Source organism: Electrona antarctica (genome assembly GCF_951216825.1).
Source record: "Electrona antarctica genome assembly, chromosome: 15".
NCBI lineage: Eukaryota > Metazoa > Chordata > Actinopteri > Myctophiformes > Myctophidae > Electrona > Electrona antarctica.
In genome coordinates this window covers 4,365,750-4,386,111 of record NC_136796.1, presented here as the reverse complement: position 1 = coordinate 4,386,111, position 20,362 = coordinate 4,365,750, and the positions used below count along the sequence as shown (strand labels likewise).

The window sequence follows — 20,362 nt, the reverse complement described above, 5'->3', positions numbered from 1 at the left end:
ACACTCACTCCAGAGGGCCACTATACTTCCACACTCACTCCAGAGGGCCACTATACTTCCACACTCACTCCAGAGGGCCGCTATAGTTCCACACTCACTCCAGAGGGCCACTATACTTCCACACTCACTCCAGAGGGCCACGTTGCATACAGGTCGGAGCAAAAATAGCCGATCTGCAAGCTCAAAACGCGTCGCAGTAGATCAGCTATTTTTGCTATATTTGAATTGAAATCCTGAATATTATTTTCAATTTTTGAATTGTAATGCTGAAAGAGTAACATAACAACTTTATGAACTAAATTCTAATACATTGGACATAAAAAAAACAACACTAACATTTGAATACTACTAATTTAGACAGAAGTAATTAAAGCGGGTCATGTTTGAAATTGTAACAGCTGAAATCAATAATATATCAGTATTGCGATATTAACCTGAGGGCCCACATTAGGTGAAGATGGGGGCCCATGTATGACCTACGGCAGGGGTGGGCAACTGGCGGCCCGGGGGCCACATGCGGCCCCCACCTTCACCTAATGTGGGCCCTCAGGTTAATATCAGAATACTGATATAGTATTGATTTCAGCTAGTCATTTTAATACTAGTCATGAAGTAATTAAAGCGGGTTTGGAATTGTAATGACTAGTATTAAAATGTTATTGTCGTTTTGTGTCCAATGTTCATAGAGTTAACATAACTATAACTAAATGCATTTGAAATTCAATAAAAAGGTTACTTTTCAGGATTCCAATTCAAAAATAGCAAAAGAAATATTCAGGTTTTCAATTCAAATATAGCAAAAATAGCTGATCTACAAGCTTGTAGAGCTATTTTTACTACGACAGTAATATGCACTGTGGCCCCTCTGGAATGAGTGTGGAAATACATTGGCCCTCTCTCCATCGTCAACGTTGCCCAACCCCTGACCTACGGTATGATTACAGAATCGACCATCGTCGTGTCCGTCCCTCAGGTGTGTGTGTGTCCCAGGAGGACTTCCATCGGGCTCTGCAGGGCTTCACCCCTCCGTCGCTGCTGGCCATGGACCTCCACACCCCTCCCGGCGGGGTGGGGCTCGACAGCGTGGGGGGCCTGAAGGACGTGCGACGACAGTTAATGGACGCCATCTTGCTCCCTGCCAAGGTCAGCTCCACTGACTACGGTCAAACCACGTGGGATCGAGAGTGTAGAGTGTGCTTTACCATTTACAATTTAGGCATTTAGCAGACGCTCTTATCCAGAGCGACTCAAGCACGGTAAATGCATGTGTAGATGAAATGCAGAGACGGTAAACTAGGTACCACCAGAGCCATAGAGTAAGACAGAGTTAAACTAGGTACCACCAGAGCCATAGAGTAAGACAGAGTTACGACAACTCCGTTCACTTCATGGGGCTTCAGTCCAATGGCGGCTCGTCTACATAGACTACTATTGGCGAAGAGCATAGCGAAGAGTGACACTGGACTCAGGGCAGGCAACAGCCCAGCTTTAAAACTGTTTAAGTGCCATACCGCCGGTGGCCACGAGATGGGGTCGTAGCCAGTGCCAGCTGCATTTGGAAAAAGGTCACGAGATCGCTAGTTGATGTAAACACAGCATGAACCGGATGTGAAAGTCGGCCATCTTACTGAGGTCCAAAGGGGCCGTAGTAAGATGCGGATCCGTGTTATTATCATAACTAAGTCAATCTGAGGCGTAATCAAGCGCCGAATATCGCATTTTTTGCATATTATGAGCCATAATGCTCGCGCACGCGGCTTGTGCGCGTGCACGGGCGTGCACATGGGATTTTTGGCCGTTTTTACTTGAAAATCGGTCGGAGATAGCTAGAAATGTTGCAACATGCTTGTACGGATATAACTAAACTTTGCTGTTTCATAGCTTTGCTTAATTACTGATTCAGACCCTCCGCAAAGGGGTTATAACAAACAGGTCTGGTAACTGTGATTTAACACACACCAAGGTAACATTTATATTACTCAAACACACATAGCCTCGACGTTGCAATAATGCCCGTAAACAATCACTTGATTTTGGCCATTTTATTACTATTATCTCATAACACACTCACACACGTACAAACATACTTCTACTACACTTGTGTACAGTATAAAGCCTTATTTGCCTTGTCTGGCCCGTGTTAGATCTAATACAATAGCATGATGATCATTACAACAAAGGAATCTGAGACCGTGGCGTTTAGGTAATAACTGCGAACACAAGGGAAACACAAGATACATACTATTAATTCACAGATATAGCGACTGCATAGATGCATCATTTATGACTGAATTTAGAGCATTTAACGAACATATAACACATTAAAAGGACTTACTTAAACGCGTCATCCCGTTTGCTACATTGTTTCTGTAGGAATGAACGAACACATCGTGCCCCCTGGTATAGCTCGCCCCTTCCTCTGTCACCCGACACTTCCTATCCCCATACCATGTCCTGTCCTAGTATGAACTCGCATTCCTGGTATATAGTATTAGTAACACATTGGTAACACATTTACCCCCCAATTAGCTGTATTAATATCTACATCCCTGAGATATACTGCAATTGGTTGATAAGAGGATCTCTGTTCTTATATAACACAGAGTATTTACTGTATAGGCAGTGAACTTCATAATAGCACCAACACTCTATACATAAATGACACAACATGAAGTTACAAATATAAGCTGGGCCGGCACTTAATATTATAATGATCCCACTCACGGAATAAACTCGACACCTCCCACTTTTAGGCTACGGTTTGAAATAAACCCAGTAGGCTAAATAGATTCCCCACAATCATTTGCAAACAAAAACATTCAAACAAAAATAAAAAATAAGTATATCAATCATGCTTCTAATCGATGAACGCCTCCGGATGGCACTCACCAGTTGAACTTATGAAATAATAAACCTAGTTTACTTTCATGCACTGAATTAATTTTGATCTCAATCTGACTGTAGGAGGTAGGCACCACCGCTTTGCTCCTTACTGAGTGACAAGTATGCCTCATCACCCAGCTGCCTCAAGTAAATACCCAACTGACTAGTCTTACTCGCGCAGCATGCATATGGAAGAGTTCGTTAGGGTATTTCTCAAGAGGTCTTTCTAGTCTAATTCACTGATCTTCAACCGGGATTAGGACAACCAGCCGCCGCACATCACGATGGAGGATGACGGATGGCCATGCCACCACGTCTTTCACCACCTGCGACCAACTGATGGGCAGACTTGGACATGTCCGCACCTTTACGTCCCTGACGACACCCTGGTTATCTGGATTCACCTCCACGACACGACCCATCCGGAATCGACCTCGTAGAGCATTCTGGTCCGCGACCCACACCAGGTCGCCGACGGCCACGTTCCGTGCTGGAACGTGCCATTTCTCTCGGATGAAGAGATGAGGGCCCGCCAGCTGGCTCCACCGCTTCCAGAACTTGTCCACCTCGCGCTGGACCGCCCGAAGACGACTGTACGGGTAGCTAGGGAAGTCAAAGCCCAGGATGTCTCCCCTGGGCCCTGCCCGCCCCAACAGCAGAGAGTTGGGAGTGATGATGTCCACGGAATCCTCGTCGACTTGAGTTCTGGCTCCGATGGGTCTTTCGTTGGCCAGGTTAGCAGCAAGGTAGAGTAGAGTCTGGAACTCCAACGCCGACAGATCATCGGTGTCGCCGACGCTGCTCAACGCCCTTTTCAGAACATGGACGGCAGCTTCGGCCGCCCCGTTCCGATGCGGTGAGTCCGCTGGGCTAAACTCCCATGCCCAGTCGGTCCCTGCAACTGCTGCTCTTTGCTGGATCTGCTCCTTGTCAATGTCCCCTAGGAACTTGTATAGATCCTCCAGTGCTGGCCTCGCGCCAACAAAGTTCGTACCCTGATCAGACCACAACTTTTTTGGATGGCCTCTCAGAGCAGTGAATCGCTGGTAGGTCTGCAGAAAGCCTTCTGTAGACAAGTCCTCAACTAGGTCTGCATGGACAGCCCGTGAGGCCATGCAACTGAAGACCACGCCCCAGACTTTTCTCTTAATGCGTCGCTTCACAGTGCCCCTGACAGTGTAAGGACCGAACAAATCCAGCGTTGTGTACTCGAACGGAGCTGCTGGACTTGTGCGCACTGTAGGAAGATTAGCCATCACTTGACTGGATAGCTTAGCCCCCCGTTTGCGACAAAACAGGCAAGAGTCGATCACCTTACGTGCGACCCTTGGCCCCTGAACCACCCAGGCTTTCTTCCTGACTCGCAGGAGTGTCCCAGCCACGCCCTCGTGGTTTGCACGATGGGCCTCCTCACACAGCAGTGTGCTGAGTCGTGCCTCGTAAGGAATGATGGGCACGCCCTGGCTTTCTTGGTCAACGGTCTGAACCCGGCCTCGGCATAGCAAGAGACCTGTCTTGTCGTTCTTACTAACTACAAGACGGTTTAGTGTCGTTGTCGGGAAAGAAATTCCCTCTTGGGCGGCAAGGCACAGCTCCTTAAATGCTGTGTCCCGCTCTCCGACAGAGAGCACCGCCCCCCACTGTACACGACTGCCGGACTTGAATAAGCCTCCGTGGCCGTGCAACACTCTGCGGACGTAGCCAACTGCCCCGCAGAGTTTTGACAGTGTGCTGCATCTAGCCAAGTCCATTTGGTTCACAAGGCCTGACCCCCACAGCTGTTCAGTTTCGTCATTAGATGCTGCCACAGAACCCCCATCACTGACTGGTGAAGGACCCCTGCTGACCGCTGGAGACCCCCCATTGTCTGGTGAGGACCCGCCACTGTCTGGCAGTGGCGCGGACCCCTGGTTCTTAGTTTGGGATCTAGTAACAGCAGCAGAGAATGCTTTCATTTTGAACACTTTTCTCTGCAATGTACTCACGATTTCCCGCGAGGAAGCAGCCACCTCAGCAGCTGACTTCATAGGCCATTGGTCGACTGGTCTGGCTAGGAACTCTGGTCCCTTTTGCCACAGGGAATCACTGTCTAATTGCTCAGGAGAACCCCCCCTCGTGACTAGATCAGCTACATTTTCCACCCCGGGAACCCACCACCAGTCAGTCACAGGCCCCGCCTTCTGGATTTCCCCAACCCTATTGGCGAAGAACGTTTGGAACCCATAACTGTCCCTTTGAATGGCACCCAGCACTGTCTGGCTGTCGACAAAGTGATACCACTTCTCGATTGTCAGCCTGCTATGCTTCAGCACGTACCCTTTCAGTCGTGCGGCAAAGACAGCACCGCAGATTTCAGCTTTCACTGCATCACCCTTTTGGTCTAGAGGAGCCAACTTGGCCTTTGACTCCACCAGACGAGTCTCCACCCCGCTAGCAGTTTCCCACCGCAGGTAGAGCACCGCTCCGTAGGACTCTGAGCTCCCGTCGGAGAAGGTGATGCCCCAGGGTTTCCCCACCCATCCGGGCGGAGTGATACACCTGGGGAACGTGATCGCACTCAGCTTTGCGTATTCCTCAAAAAGTTCAACCGCTCTCACGCGGAGATCGCTAGACAACGGTTGATCCCAAGTGTCTTTGGTCAATGACCCCGCCTCTTGGAACGCCCTCCTGACTAGAATAACGCCTTTCTGTTTCAGAGGCGTCACAAGGCCAATGGGATCATACAGCCCCGCTACTTGACTCAGCAACATACGCCGAGTCAGAGGATCTGGCGTCTTCTCCGCCACCTCCCCCAGAGCAAGGTTTTCCTCGCTCCGCACTTTCTTTTTTCTGGCGGAAAAGTTTATGGCAACCATGATGAAGAGGCTGTCCTCCTTCACATGGTAACCAACCCCCAGAGCCTTATTGTCCTCCTCTCTCATCTGATTCGGAAACAACATAGTCTCTGGTTTCATTTCTCCATCTCCTTCCCTCCCACTTTGGCCTGACCGTACCCAGGGCTTTAGGTGAAACCCCCCGGTAGCCAGAATGGTTTTAACCCCCGCCAGTACCTCCTCCAGCCTCTGGGGGCAGTTGTGAGATAGAAAAATGTCATCTACGTAAGCGTTCTCCACGATTACGTCCCTCTCGTCAACCATGTGGGTGAACTGAGGTAGATACGCTGTCTCGCGCATCGCTATTTGAGCTATGCTACCCGCTGGACGGTCTCCCATATTGACCCGTACAACTGCATAGTCTTCAATCTTGCTGTCAACTGAGTCTCTCCATAGGAACCGGTGCAAATGTACCTCCCGCTCTTCTAGCCAAACGGAGTGGTACATTTTGCTTACGTCGCCAATGGCGGCGTATTCCCCCTCCCTGAAACGCAGCAACACTGCTCGGATCGGGTTCAAAACATCGGGCCCCTTCAGCAGGATACTGTTCAAACTCACGCCCCGGAATTCTTGACTACTGTCCCAGACTATCCTAACTGGCGTGGAAACTGAGTGTGGGTTTGGTGCCATAAGATGGTTGATCCACCAAACAGCCCCGTTCCACATGTCCATGGCAGCTTTAGACAGCTTGACAGCAGCACCTCTTTTGAGCATCTCATGCACCTGGCTAGCATAGGCCTGGTACCACACGGGATCTCGCCTGAGACGTTTCTCAGACTTTAAGAACGTGGCCTCAACCGCCGCCCTATTATTTGGTAAAGTGGACGGGTCCTCTTTCCAAGGATAGCTCGCGTCCCAATGCGACTCATCGCTGTGATGGTCGCTTGTCTTAAAAGTCAGGCCCCTCTTGACAATCTCCATTTCTCTCTCGTCAGCGAGAGACATCTCTTTGCCACCAGGGGCGCATTTTCCACAACGACAACCCCCACACAGGGGATCGCATGCCGCGCCAATACTGTCCCAACGCCACCAAGACAGTGCCGCGCTGGTGTCGGTATGGCATGTAGCAGCCTTAATTTCAACGGCTCCACCTCTCATTGAAAGAGCAAAATGGGTTGACGCCCACTGTCCTGTGATCATTTCACTGGCGTCGAATAGAGACGGATGACATCCGCTAACCGTCTTACCCAAAATCCCCGACCACAGTACCAAATCTCCACATCTAGCCAACCGCTGTGGGGCTAAACGACCCTCACGCGCACTGATAAGTATTTCCACTTCCAGTGGACGTCTCAACTCCTCCGGATCGGTGCCCGGGAAAAGATCTGCAATGCGCCTAGGATTAACTGGACAATTGATCTTTGCAATCTCATTCAGACCATAACAAGTCATGTCATGGTCCAGTGGAGAAGAGCCCTTTTCCCCCATTGTCTTCAACTTAATGGAGTATTTTTTCGTCTTGAATGTCTTTCTCATCCCCCCAACGCCCTGCACGCTCAGAGTGACAGGTCTTCCTTTCAGCCCGAGCCTGTCTGCAGCTTTGTGGGTGATATAATTCGTATCAGAGGCGAGGTCAATCAAAGCCCCCACCCAATCACCGCTTTTCGTGGTTACTTCCAGCGTCATCATCAGAGCAGGCATCTCTCCGCCCTCAGTGCAGCCTGTCGCGGCTGTATTGTTCGTGTAAGCTTTGCGCACTATAGCTAGTTGCTTTGGCGTCAACTCGGCCTCAGCAAGCTTAAGTTCAATTTCATGTGTAGGCCCACGTGAGTCCCTCCCCACGCTACTAGCCCCCCCTCTCGCGCTGTCACTATTATTATTACTGGTGCTACTATCCCCATTACGTGGACGCGCCTTGGGGCACAACTTGAAATTATGAGGAGGCGACGAGCCGTCCCTTTTGCACTCACTTAACCTACACAGGAAATTGTCATTGCGCACTCTGCATTGGCCGTCATGTAGATATAAACACTTAAAGCATGCTTTATGTTTTTTCGCATACGCACGCCGGCCTTCAACGTTGGCTTTCATGAACATTTTACAACGGAACAATGCCCCTGAGTGATCGCTCTCTCCGCAGATTACGCACGAACCCCGCGCCTCCTCGCCGCTAAACGTAGCCCTTGTCGAAGCACGCTTCTCGCGCGCCCCGTTCCCCGGCTTATCATTCTGTCGGTCATTATTACGGCTACGTGGGCTCGGATCACTTCGTTTGGTCCCTATGCCTTTTGCATTTAATTGTTCTTGTTCAACGAGCACTTTTGTATGCTCGCGTAAGAAGGCAATGAAATGCGGGAACCTGTTTTGGCTATCAATATTATTATTTGGATTACAACGCATCACAAGCCACCGTTCTTGCATTTCTGGCGGCAATTTAGCCTCTAAATTGTGAATGACGAGCTGATTCTGAATGACGTCGCCAGCATTCAGATCCGCTAGATCCAGCACCGATTGCTCTATTAATCTAACAAGATGTAATGTCTCCTTTGGCTGGCCACTGCTTACAGCGGGCACACTTTCCAACTTCATTATAATCTCCTTGACAATCTGTCCTACGTTCCCATAGTGGAGTTCTAATTTTTGGTAGACCTCATCTGAAGTCTGGCAATAATCAAGCCTTAATTCATCATTTATCCTTTTATCAATGGAATCAATCAGTAGCTGGTAACGCATGTCATCACCCCATCCAGGATTGTCAAAGAGTGCATAAATCCTATGCCACTGTTTCTTCCATCTGAAGTATTGCATGCGTTCCCCACTGAATTGGGGTAATTTCATAGGCTGAGCAGCCAGTTTGCTACCGGCTGACTTCTTTCCTCCATTGTCAACGGCGAGAGGTACACTTTCTTGTTTAATTTCCTCTTTCATTTCTATTACTATTTCGCCTTTGTGCTTTAAATCCTGGAGATTGGCACTCTTAAGTGCTTTCAAAGCATATATCTCAGCTAATACCTTGGCCAAATTCTCGTCAGAAATGCAACCTTCCCAAGAGTTTAGTAACGTCTGCATGTCTGTTAATGATCGCTCGATTACACTCTCTAGCCCGTAAATAAGACTTAGGTTAATATCCTGTTCTTCGTAACGGGCAGGACGCGCTCTGTCTGCTGCCTCTGCCGCCCACTTGAGGGCGCGCCGCACAGACTCTTCTATGAACCGCTTCCATAAGTTTTCCTGCAAGTCTGTCCGAGCCAAAAGATAGGATATCTTTGCGGCATTGAGTCTCGTACTAACGGTAGCTATGTCCATAGCGTTTTCATCAGCCTCTTCCAGTGCACTTTTATAATCCGTGCTACAGGTTAGAAGCTCATCAAAACCTATATCCATGTCTTTCAGTAAAGCCTTAAGTTCACTTTCGGACTTATGGGCCGCCGTACTTTTGGCTCTGGTCGTTAACCTTGTTAACGCGCCTTGGCTCGCCGAGCGCGCTTTCTTTAACGCATCTAAGGCTGCCATGGTTACACGAGGCTACTCGCTCGCCCCCCCCACCAACCTTGTCTCTCTTTTTAGATGGCCGGTCGGCGTTCCTCTCTGGCGGCCAGTCGTGCTGTGAAACATACACAATGCGTAGCCCCAATTCCTATGCTATTAGCGTTAGCATTGGCTAGGCTAGCCCCAACAACATCCAACTGGAGTTACCCTCCTTTAGCTTAGCATTAGCGTCAGTCAGCCAGTTAGCCACCGTTAGCCTAATGCTAGTTGGTTGCTAGGCACAATGCAATGTCAATGGGTAGGTGGCTAGCTCCTTGCTTGTTTACAATTTAGCTTGGTCTGGTATACCCCCCAAAGTCAATGCACAGTTCCTTTCTGCAACACACAATTTCAGCGATATTCCCCCCAATGCACAAGCACTCATGTGGGCACCGAAATTCTTTATTTAGGTCGGCAAAACCGGATGCTTCCTAGCACCCAGGGCACAACCTCCTTAGCAGCAGGATCACGCTACTAGCATCCTTGTCACCTCAATACGGCACGGATGATTCCCGCAGATATCAGCTACTCCGGCAGCCTACGGGTTTCGGTCGCTGGTCCTTGGACACGGCGATCGATGACGGGTCAGCGGTGCTCCGCAAACGCTGGATGGCCGTCTCTCGTTGTCTTGCTTCACAGCTAGCGTCACGCTAACAGCAGACAACCACCATTGATCACGTAGTAGCTAAGCTAACAGCTAAGCTAACACGGGCCAATGGCTTTCATTAGCATTGCGGATCACACAATGCTCGTATTACTTTGAATAGCTACGGTGAATTAAGTACCGTTGCTTCAGTAATACGTCGGTGGGTTACACCGCAATGAATTATTACTCACCGGTGATTACACACGGTTAATTATTACTATGGTGAATTACACCACATTTAATTATTACTCTGGTGAATTACAGAGCATTTAATTATTACTGTACGGATATAACTAAACTTTGCTGTTTCATAGCTTTGCTTAATTACTGATTCAGACCCTCCGCAAAGGGGTTATAACAAACAGGTCTGGTAACTGTGATTTAACACACACCAAGGTAACATTTATATTACTCAAACACACATAGCCTCGACGTTGCAATAATGCCCGTAAACAATCACTTGATTTTGGCCATTTTATTACTATTATCTCATAACACACTCACACACGTACAAACATACTTCTACTACACTTGTGTACAGTATAAAGCCTTATTTGCCTTGTCTGGCCCGTGTTAGATCTAATACAATAGCATGATGATCATTACAACAAAGGAATCTGAGACCGTGGCGTTTAGGTAATAACTGCGAACACAAGGGAAACACAAGATACATACTATTAATTCACAGATATAGCGACTGCATAGATGCATCATTTATGACTGAATTTAGAGCATTTAACGAACATATAACACATTAAAAGGACTTACTTAAACGCGTCATCCCGTTTGCTACATTGTTTCTGTAGGAATGAACGAACACATCGTGCCCCCTGGTATAGCTCGCCCCTTCCTCTGTCACCCGACACTTCCTATCCCCATACCATGTCCTGTCCTAGTATGAACTCGCATTCCTGGTATATAGTATTAGTAACACATTGGTAACACATTTACCCCCCAATTAGCTGTATTAATATCTACATCCCTGAGATATACTGCAATTGGTTGATAAGAGGATCTCTGTTCTTATATAACACAGAGTATTTACTGTATAGGCAGTGAACTTCATAATAGCACCAACACTCTATACATAAATGACACAACATGAAGTTACAAATATAAGCTGGGCCGGCACTTAATATTATAATGATCCCACTCACGGAATAAACTCGACAATGCTAGCGTGGTGCTATTCAAGTGGGGATTAATGCGCATTAAACAATATCTGTCTTTACGTCTCTGGCACCGCGGACAAAGTAGGGGCGAGCCCGTCTTAACGTCCCTGGCACTTAAACTGTTTTAATGATCTTAAATCCCTTTATTTTAGATCGTGTTTTTTGTAATAGTACAACATAAACATTGCAGAGACTTTAGTTGTCACTGTACAATACTTTAAAACAGTTGTCAATTGTTGCAGACATGCCTAAAATGGCTGATATTTGCGCCACCCTCGTTGAAAACAATGAATGTATTTCAAACTCCAGCTTGTCCCAGTTCAGGCTGCATGAACAGCGCTCGAGCACTCTGTTTTCTGCCCCCTCAATGTCGTAACTCTGTCTTACTCTATGGCTCTGGGTACCATGTGGTGTTCCAGGTCTAAAGGGGTTGGACGATGTGAGCATTTTAAATACTAAGATATCAAAAGTGCCCTTATGTAAAGGGGAAAATTACTCTTTTTCTTTTCTTTGACCATCTCATTTTCATTTCAGTAAAAATACTCATGAGAACACTCTGCCCCTCTTATCCAGGTTTTATATTTCTGCACAAAAACTGTCCTGAGGACAATTTCTCTACACTTTTCATTGTAACAATGAAAAGAGTCTGTCGGTCTGTAGGTCTGTATGTCTGTAGGTCTGTATGTCGGTCTATATGTCTGTATGTCTGTCGGTCTGTAGGTCTGTCGGTCTGTCTGTATGTCTGTATGTCTGTAGGTCTGTATGTCTGTCTATATGTCTGTATGTCTGTATGTCTGTCGGTCTGTCGGTCTGTATGTCAGTATGTCTGTCGGTCTGTAGGTCTGTCTGTCGGTCTGTCGGTCTGTAGGTCTGTCTGTCTGTCGGTCTGTAGGTCTGTCTGTCTGTAGGTCTGTCGGTCTGTCGGTCTGTATGTCTGTCTGTCTGTAGGTCTGTCTGTCGGTCTGTCGGTCTGTAGGTCTGTCGGTCTGTAGGTCTGTCGGTCTGTCGGTCTGTCGGTCTGTCTGTCTGTCGGTCTGTCGGTCTGTAGGTCTGTCTGTCTGTAGGTCTGTCGGTCTGTAGGTCTGTCGGTCTGTAGGTCTGTCTGTCTGTCGGTCTGTCGGTCTGTAGGTCTGTCTGTCGGTCTGTAGGTCTGTCTGTCTGTAGGTCTGTCTGTCTGTCGGTATGTAGGTCTGTCGGTATGTAGGTCTGTCGGTCTGTCGGTCTGTAGGTCTGTCGGTCTGTCGGTCTGTAGGTCTGTCTGTCGGTCTGTCGGTCTGTCGGTCTGTAGGTCTGTCTGTCGGTCTGTAGGTCTGTCGGTCTGTAGGTCTGTCGGTCTGTATGTCTGTCGGTCTGTCGGTCTGTAGGTCTGTAGGTCTGTCTGTCGGTCTGTAGGTCTGTCGGTCTGTCGGTCTGTCGGTCTGTAGGTCTGTCTGTCTGTAGGTCTGTCTGTCGGTCTGTCGGTCTGTCGGTCTGTAGGTCTGTCTGTCTGTAGGTCTGTCGGTCTGTAGGTCTGTCGGTCTGTCGGTCTGTAGGTCTGTCTGTCTGTAGGTCTGTCTGTCTGTCGGTCTGTAGGTCTGTCGGTCTGTAGGTCTGTCTGTCTGTCGGTCTGTCGGTCTGTCGGTCTGTAGGTCTGTCTGTCGTTCTGTAGGTCTGTCTGTCTGTAGGTCTGTCTGTCTGTCGGTCTGTAGGTCTGTCGGTCTGTCTGTCTGTCGGTCTGTCGGTCTGTCGGTCTGTAGGTCTGTAGGTCTGTGTCTGTCGGTCTGTCGGTCTGTCGGTCTGTAGGTCTGTCTGTCGGTCTGTAGGTCTGTCGGTCTGTCGGTCTGTCGGTCTGTATGTCTGTAGGTCTGTCGGTCTGTAGGTCTGTCGGTCTGTCGGTCTGTCGGTCTGTATGTCTGTCGGTCTGTCGGTCTGTAGGTCTGTCGGTCTGTATGTCTGTCGGTCTGTAGGTCTGTCGGTCTGTCGGTCTGTATGTCTGTCGGTCTGTCGGTCTGTCGGTCTGTAGGTCTGTCGGTCTGTATGTCTGTCGGTCTGTCGGTCTGTATGTCTGTCGGTCTGTCTGTCTGTATGTCTGTCGGTCTGTAGGTCTGTAGGTCTGTCTGTCTGTCGGTCTGTATGTCTGTCGGTCTGTCGGTCTGTATGTCTGTCGGTCTGTAGGTCTGTCGGTCTGTCGGTCTGTAGGTCTGTAGGTCTGTCGGTCTGTCTGTCGGTCTGTCGGTCTGTCGGTCTGTCTGTCGGTCTGTTCTATCTATATCACTGTTTCCAAAACACTGGGGACCCATTTGTGGATTTTTATGGGTCGCGACTCGCGAGTAATTAGCCCTTTTTTTCCTTCTTGCTTCATTTCCTCCAAAACAATGTTGTAATTCTTTCTTAACCCATTTTGGGCGAGAACCACTTTTGGTTAGCAGATCTCTAAATAGCAGATCTACAAGCTCATAGCGCGCCACCGAGTGGCGCGCTATGAGCTTGTAGGTCTGCTATTTTTGAAAAATCGAAGAACGACGAGGATGTAGAAGACATTTTTAGAATCTGATCTCAGGTCAAAATGGGTTAAAGGCATTTCCAGAAAAGTTCACAATGGCAATATTAGTCAAAAACTAATACTTTTTAAAACAACTTTTTAGAAGTAATGAAAATGTCAGATCAGAAGTTTGGTTAATGGGAAGAACCACTGATCTACTGTACATGAAACACCAGACGAGGCTGAAATGTGTCTCCTGTACGTTGCAGTACCCCGTCCTGTTCTCCAATGTGTCTCCTGTACGTTGCAGTACCCCGTCCTGTTCTCCAATGTGTCTCCTGTACGTTGCAGTACCCCGTCCTGTTCTCCAATGTGTCTCCTGTACGTTGCAGTACCCCGTCCTGTTCTCCAATGTGTCTCCTGTACGTTGCAGTACCCCGTCCTGTTCTCCAATGTGTCTCCTGTACGTTGCAGTACCCCGTCCTGTTCTCCAATGTGTCTCCTGTACGTTGCAGTACCCCGTCCTGTTCTCCAATGTGTCTCCTGTACGTTGCAGTACCCCGTCCTGTTCTCCAATGTGTCTCCTGTACGTTGCAGTACCCCGTCCTGTTCTCCAATGTGTCTCCTGTACGTTGCAGTACCCCGTCCTGTTCTCCAATGTGTCTCCTGTACGTTGCAGTACCCCGTCCTGTTCTCCAATGTGTCTCCTGTACGTTGCAGTACCCCGTCCTGTTCTCCAATGTGTCTCCCGTACGCTGCAGTACCCCGTCCTGTTCTCCAATGTGTCTCCTGTACGTTGCAGTACCCCGTCCTGTTCTCCAATGTGTCTCCTGTACGTTGCAGTACCCCGTCCTGTTCTCCAATGTGTCTCCTGTACGCTGCAGTACCCCGTCCTGTTCTCCAATGTGTCTCCTGTACGTTGCAGTACCCCGTCCTGTTCTCCAATGTGTCTCCTGTACGTTGCAGTACCCCGTCCTGTTCTCCAATGTGTCTCCTGTACGTTGCAGTACCCCGTCCTGTTCTCCAATGTGTCTCCTGTACGTTGCAGTACCCCGTCCTGTTCTCCAATGTGTCTCCTGTACGTTGCAGTACGTCCTGTTCTCCAATGTGTCTCCTGTACGTTGCAGTACCCCGTCCTGTTCTCCAATGTGTCTCCCATACGTTGCAGTACCCCGTCCTGTTCTCCAATGTGTCTCCTGTACGTTGCAGTACCCCGTCCTGTTCTCCAATGTGTCTCCCGTACGCTGCAGTACCCCGTCCTGTTCTCCAATGTGTCTCCTGTACGTTGCAGTACCCCGTCCTGCTCTCCAATGTGTCTCCTGTACGTTGCAGTACCCCGTCCTGTTCTCCAATGTGTCTCCTGTACGTTGCAGTACCCCGTCCTGTTCTCCAATGTGTCTCCTGTACGTTGCAGTACCCCGTCCTGTTCTCCAATGTGTCTCCTGTACGTTGCAGTACCCCGTCCTGTTCTCCAATGTGTCTCCTGTACGCTGCAGTACCCCGTCCTGTTCTCCAATGTGTCTCCTGTACGCTGCAGTACCCCGTCCTGTTCTCCAATGTGTCTCCTGTACGTTGCAGTACCCCGTCCTGTTCTCCAATGTGTCTCCTGTACGTTGCAGTACCCCGTCCTGTTCTCCAATGTGTCTCCTGTACGTTGCAGTACCCCGTCCTGTTCTCCAATGTGTCTCCTGTACGTTGCAGTACCCCGTCCTGTTCTCCAATGTGTCTCCTGTACGTTGCAGTACCCCGTCCTGTTCTCCAATGTGTCTCCTGTACGCTGCAGTACCCCGTCCTGTTCTCCAATGTGTCTCCTGTACGTTGCAGTACCCCGTCCTGTTCTCCAATGTGTCTCCTGTACGTTGCAGTACCCCGTCCTGTTCTCCAATGTGTCTCCTGTACGTTGCAGTACCCCGTCCTGTTCTCCAATGTGTCTCCTGTACGTTGCAGTACCCCGTCCTGTTCTCCAATGTGTCTCCTGTACGTTGCAGTACCCCGTCCTGTTCTCCAATGTGTCTCCTGTACGTTGCAGTACCCCGTCCTGTTCTCCAATGTGTCTCCTGTACGTTGCAGTACCCCGTCCTGTTCTCCAATGTGTCTCCTGTACGTTGCAGTACCCCGTCCTGTTCTCCAATGTGTCTCCTGTACGCTGCGGTACCCCGTCCTGTTCTCCAATGTGTCTCCTGTACGTTGCAGTACCCCGTCCTGTTCTCCAATGTGTCTCCTGTACGTTGCGGTACCCCGTCCTGTTCTCCAATGTGTCTCCTGTACGTTGCAGTACCCCGTCCTGTTCTCCAATGTGTCTCCTGTACGTTGCAGTACCCCGTCCTGTTCTCCAATGTGTCTCCTGTACGTTGCAGTACCCCGTCCTGTTCTCCAATGTGTCTCCTGTACGTTGCAGTACCCCGTCCTGTTCTCCAATGTGTCTCCTGTACGTTGCAGTACCCCGTCCTGTTCTCCAATGTGTCTCCTGTACGTTGCAGTACCCCGTCCTGTTCTCCAAGCTGCCGATCCGGCACTGCTCCGGACTGCTGCTGTACGGAGCGCCTGGCACGGGCAAGACCATGCTGGCAGGGACCGTGGCCAAGGACAGTGGCATGAACTTTATCTCTATCAAGGTATATTTATATTATAATACTTCAAACCCAAGGACAGTGGCATGAACTTTATCTCTATCAAGGTATATTTATATTATAATACTTCAAACCCAAGGACAGTGGCATGAACTTTATCTCTATCAAGGTATATTTATATTATAATACTTCAAACCCAAGGACAGTGGCATGAACTTTATCTCTATCAAGGTATATTTATATTATAATAGTACTTCAAACCCAAGGACAGTGGCATGAACTTTATCTCTATCAAGGTATATTTATATTATAATACTTCAAACCCAAGGACAGTGGCATGAACTTTATCTCTATCAAGGTATATTTATATTATAATAGTACTTCAAACCCAAGGACAGTGGCATGAACTTTATCTCTATCAAGGTATATTTATATTATAATACTTCAAACCCAAGGACAGTGGCATGAACTTTATCTCTATCAAGGTATATTTATATTATAATAGTACTTCAAACCCAAGGACAGTGGCATGAACTTTATCTCTATCAAGGTATATTTATATTATAATACTACTTCAAACCCAAGGACAGTGGCATGAACTTTATCTCTATCAAGGTATATTTATATTATAATACTTCAAACCCAAGGACAGTGGCATGAACTTTATCTCTATCAAGGTATATTTATATTATAATACTTCAAACCCAAGGACAGTGGCATGAACTTGATCTCTATCAAGGTATATTTATATTATAATACTTCAAACCCAAGGACAGTGGCATGAACTTGATCTCTATCAAGGTATATTTATATTATAATACTTCAAACCCAAGGACAGTGGCATGAACTTTATCTCTATCAAGGTATATTTATATTATAATAGTACTTCAAACCCAAGGACAGTGGCATGAACTTTATCTCTATCAAGGTATATTTATATTATAATAGTACTTCAAACCCAAGGACAGTGGCATGAACTTTATCTCTATCAAGGTATATTTATATTATAATAGTACTTCAAACCCAAGGACAGTGGCATGAACTTTATCTCTATCAAGGTATATTTATATTATAATACTTCAAACCCAAGGACAGTGGCATGAACTTTATCTCTATCAAGGTATATTTATATTATAATAGTACTTCAAACCCAAGGACAGTGGCATGAACTTTATCTCTATCAAGGTATATTTATATTATGATACTTCAAACCCAAGGACAGTGGCATGAACTTTATCTCTATCAAGGTATATTTATATTATGATACTTCAAACCCAAGGACAGTGGCATGAACTTGATCTCTTCATAACTTCTGGTCGATGCGTTGATTTCATCTAATTTTGTTAGATAAACCTGTGAGACACAAGGTTTAGTTTTTATGCTCCATAAATAAAAACTAATTGATGTATGGAGGGTACTCATTTTATCTGTCCACCCCCCTCCCCTCTCCTCTCCTCTCCTCTCCTCTCCTCTCCTCTCCTCTCCAGGGACCGGAGCTTCTCAGTAAGTACATCGGAGCCAGTGAACAGGCAGTCCGGGACGTCTTCCAGAGGTCAGTTCTCTGCTCCGCTCAGAATTAAGCTATTCTAGCTACAACAGGGCTTTATTTTAGTGCCTGTAACTGTACACTGGCATTGACCATTGGAACAAATTACTGACACATTTAATACAATAATAATAAAAGGTAAAAAAAAATTGCGGAAGTAGCTGATCTACAATCTCACAACTTGTCACAAAGTGACATGGTGTAAGCTTATAGATTAGATTCTCATATCTTTGGAAAATGTTTTAAATTGTGTGCGAACATCTTCCAACATGGAAACGATTATGACCATTCTGCAAATATAATTGTGATTATCTCAAATAATTGCAATTATCATGTAATAATAAATGAATGCCACAGACGAAAAACAGTCTAAGTCCACACTATGTATCCATAATGTATAAATGATAGATAAGGGGTCAGGACAACGAGGCCTTTTCGTGGAGGGGTCAGAATGACATTTGGACTTGGACTGTTTTTCGTCCTCTGTCATGTCTCGTCCCCCCAGGGCCCAGGCAGCCAGGCCCTGGGGGGCCTCAGTGACGACGCTGCCCCCTGTGCTCTGTCATGTTGTTGGAGGCCTCAGTGACGACGCTGCCCCCTGTGCTCTGTCATGTCTCGTCCCCCCAGGGCCCAGGCAGCCAGGCCCTGGGGGGCCTCAGTGACGACGCTGCCCCCTGTGCTCTGTCATGTCTCGTCCCCCCAGGGACCAGGCAGCCAGGCCCTGGGGTGACGACGCTGCCCCCTGTGCTCTGTCATGTCTCGTCCCCCCAGGGCCCAGGCAGCCAGGCCCTGGGGTGACGACGCTGCCCCCTGTGCTGTCATGTCTCGTCCCCCCAGGGACCAGGCAGCCAGGCCCTGGGGTGACGACGCTGCCCCCTGTGCTCTGTCATGTCTCGTCCCCCCAGGGCCCAGGCAGCCAGGCCCTGCATCCTGTTCTTTGACGAGTTTGACTCGCTGGCCCCCCGGAGGGGTCACGACAGCACGGGGGTGACGGACCGCGTGGTCAACTAGCTGCTCACACAGCTGGACGGCGTGGAGGGCCTGCAAGGTATACTGTAACTGTACACTTCACGGCCTGCAAGGTACTGTACACTTCACACTGCAACATGTACTGTTTACCACGGCCTGCAAGGTACTGTACACTTCACACTGCAACATGTACTGTTTACCACGGCCTGCAAGGTACTGTACACTTCACACTGCAACATGTACTGTTTACCACGGCCTGCAAGGTACTGTACACTTCACACTGCAACATGTACTGTTTACCACGGCCTGCAAGGTACTGTACACTTCACACTGCAACATGTACTGTTTACCACGGCCTGCAAGGTACTGTACACTTCACACTGCACCATGTACTGTTTACCACAGCCTGCAAGGTACTGTACACTTCACACTGCACCATGTACTGTTTACCACAGCCTGCAAGGTACTGTACACTTCACACTGCACCATGTACTGTTTACCACAGCCTGCAAGGTACTGTACACTTCACACTGCACCATGTACTGTTTACCACAGCCTGCAAGGTACTGTACACTTCACACTGCACCATGTACTGTTTACCACAGCCTGCAAGGTACTGTACACTTCACACTGCAACATGTACTGTTTACCACAGCCTGCAAGGTACTGTACACTTCACACTGCACCATGTACTGTTTACCACAGCCTGCAAGGTACTGTACACTTCACACTGCACCATGTACTGTTTACCACAGCCTGCAAGGTACTGTACACTTCACACTGCACCATGTACTGTTTACCACAGCCTGCAAGGTACTGTACACTTCACACTGCAACATGTACCGCTGGCCACGGCCTGCAAGGTACTGTACACTTCACACTGCACCATGTACTGTTTACCACAGCCTGCAAGGTACTGTACACTTCACACTGCACCATGTACTGTTTACCACAGCCTGCAAGGTACTGTACACTTCACACTGCACCATGTACTGTTTACCACAGCCTGCAAGGTACTGTACACTTCACACTGCACCATGTACTGTTTACCACAGCCTGCAAGGTACTGTACACTTCACACTGCAACATGTACTGTTTACCACAGCCTGCAAGGTACTGTACACTTCACACTGCAACATGTACCGCTGGCCACGGCCTGCAAGGTACTGTACACTTCACACTGCAACATGTACCGCTGGCCACGGCCTGCAAGGTACTGTACACTTCACACTGCAACATGTACTGTTTACCACAGCCTGCAAGGTACTGTACACTAGGGGTTCCCAAACTTTTTTGGACCAGGTACCCCTTTTGTGGTAGACATTTTTCCAGGTACCCCCTCATCTTTAGCGGCCGCAGAAACCTTTCAAGTGTCCCGAGTCTTTTTGTTGTTTCTCCAGCATGCGTCCTGCTGTTACTGTTTGGGGTCACGACAGGTTGACTGATGTTGTAGTTTTAGTAATCATGTCAGCTATTGGCCCAAAGCAAACATAGGAGAAACACAATGGACAACACAAAAAATACGTTTATTGCGCAACATGGCAGAAATGACCACGCAGATAAACATAATTTTAATGTTAAAAAAAGTAAAAAAAATAAATAAAAAAAAAGATTACGATAAAAGTGGGTCCATGACCCAATAATGGGTCCCGACTCATGGTTTGTAAATCGGTGTACTGTAAGTGGCTGAGCCACCAGGCAACCCCAGTAATACATACTGTAAGTGGCTGAGCCACCAGGCAACCCCAGTAATACATACTGTAAGTGGCTGAGC

At 48.1% G+C, this 20,362-nt stretch overlaps 1 pseudogene across 1 annotated transcript in view; it reads left to right on the top strand.

Annotated features, from left to right (window-relative positions):
- Positions 1-20,362, top strand: part of LOC306938711 (peroxisomal ATPase PEX1-like) — a 75,521-nt pseudogene that overhangs the window by 39,101 nt on the left and 16,058 nt on the right. Inside the window, exons 12-15 of the transcript XR_013792565.1 lie at positions 974-1,143; positions 15,984-16,118; positions 17,561-17,625; positions 18,525-18,667. The product of XR_013792565.1 is annotated as a peroxisomal ATPase PEX1-like (transcript). The remainder of the gene's footprint in view (positions 1-973; positions 1,144-15,983; positions 16,119-17,560; positions 17,626-18,524; positions 18,668-20,362) is intronic.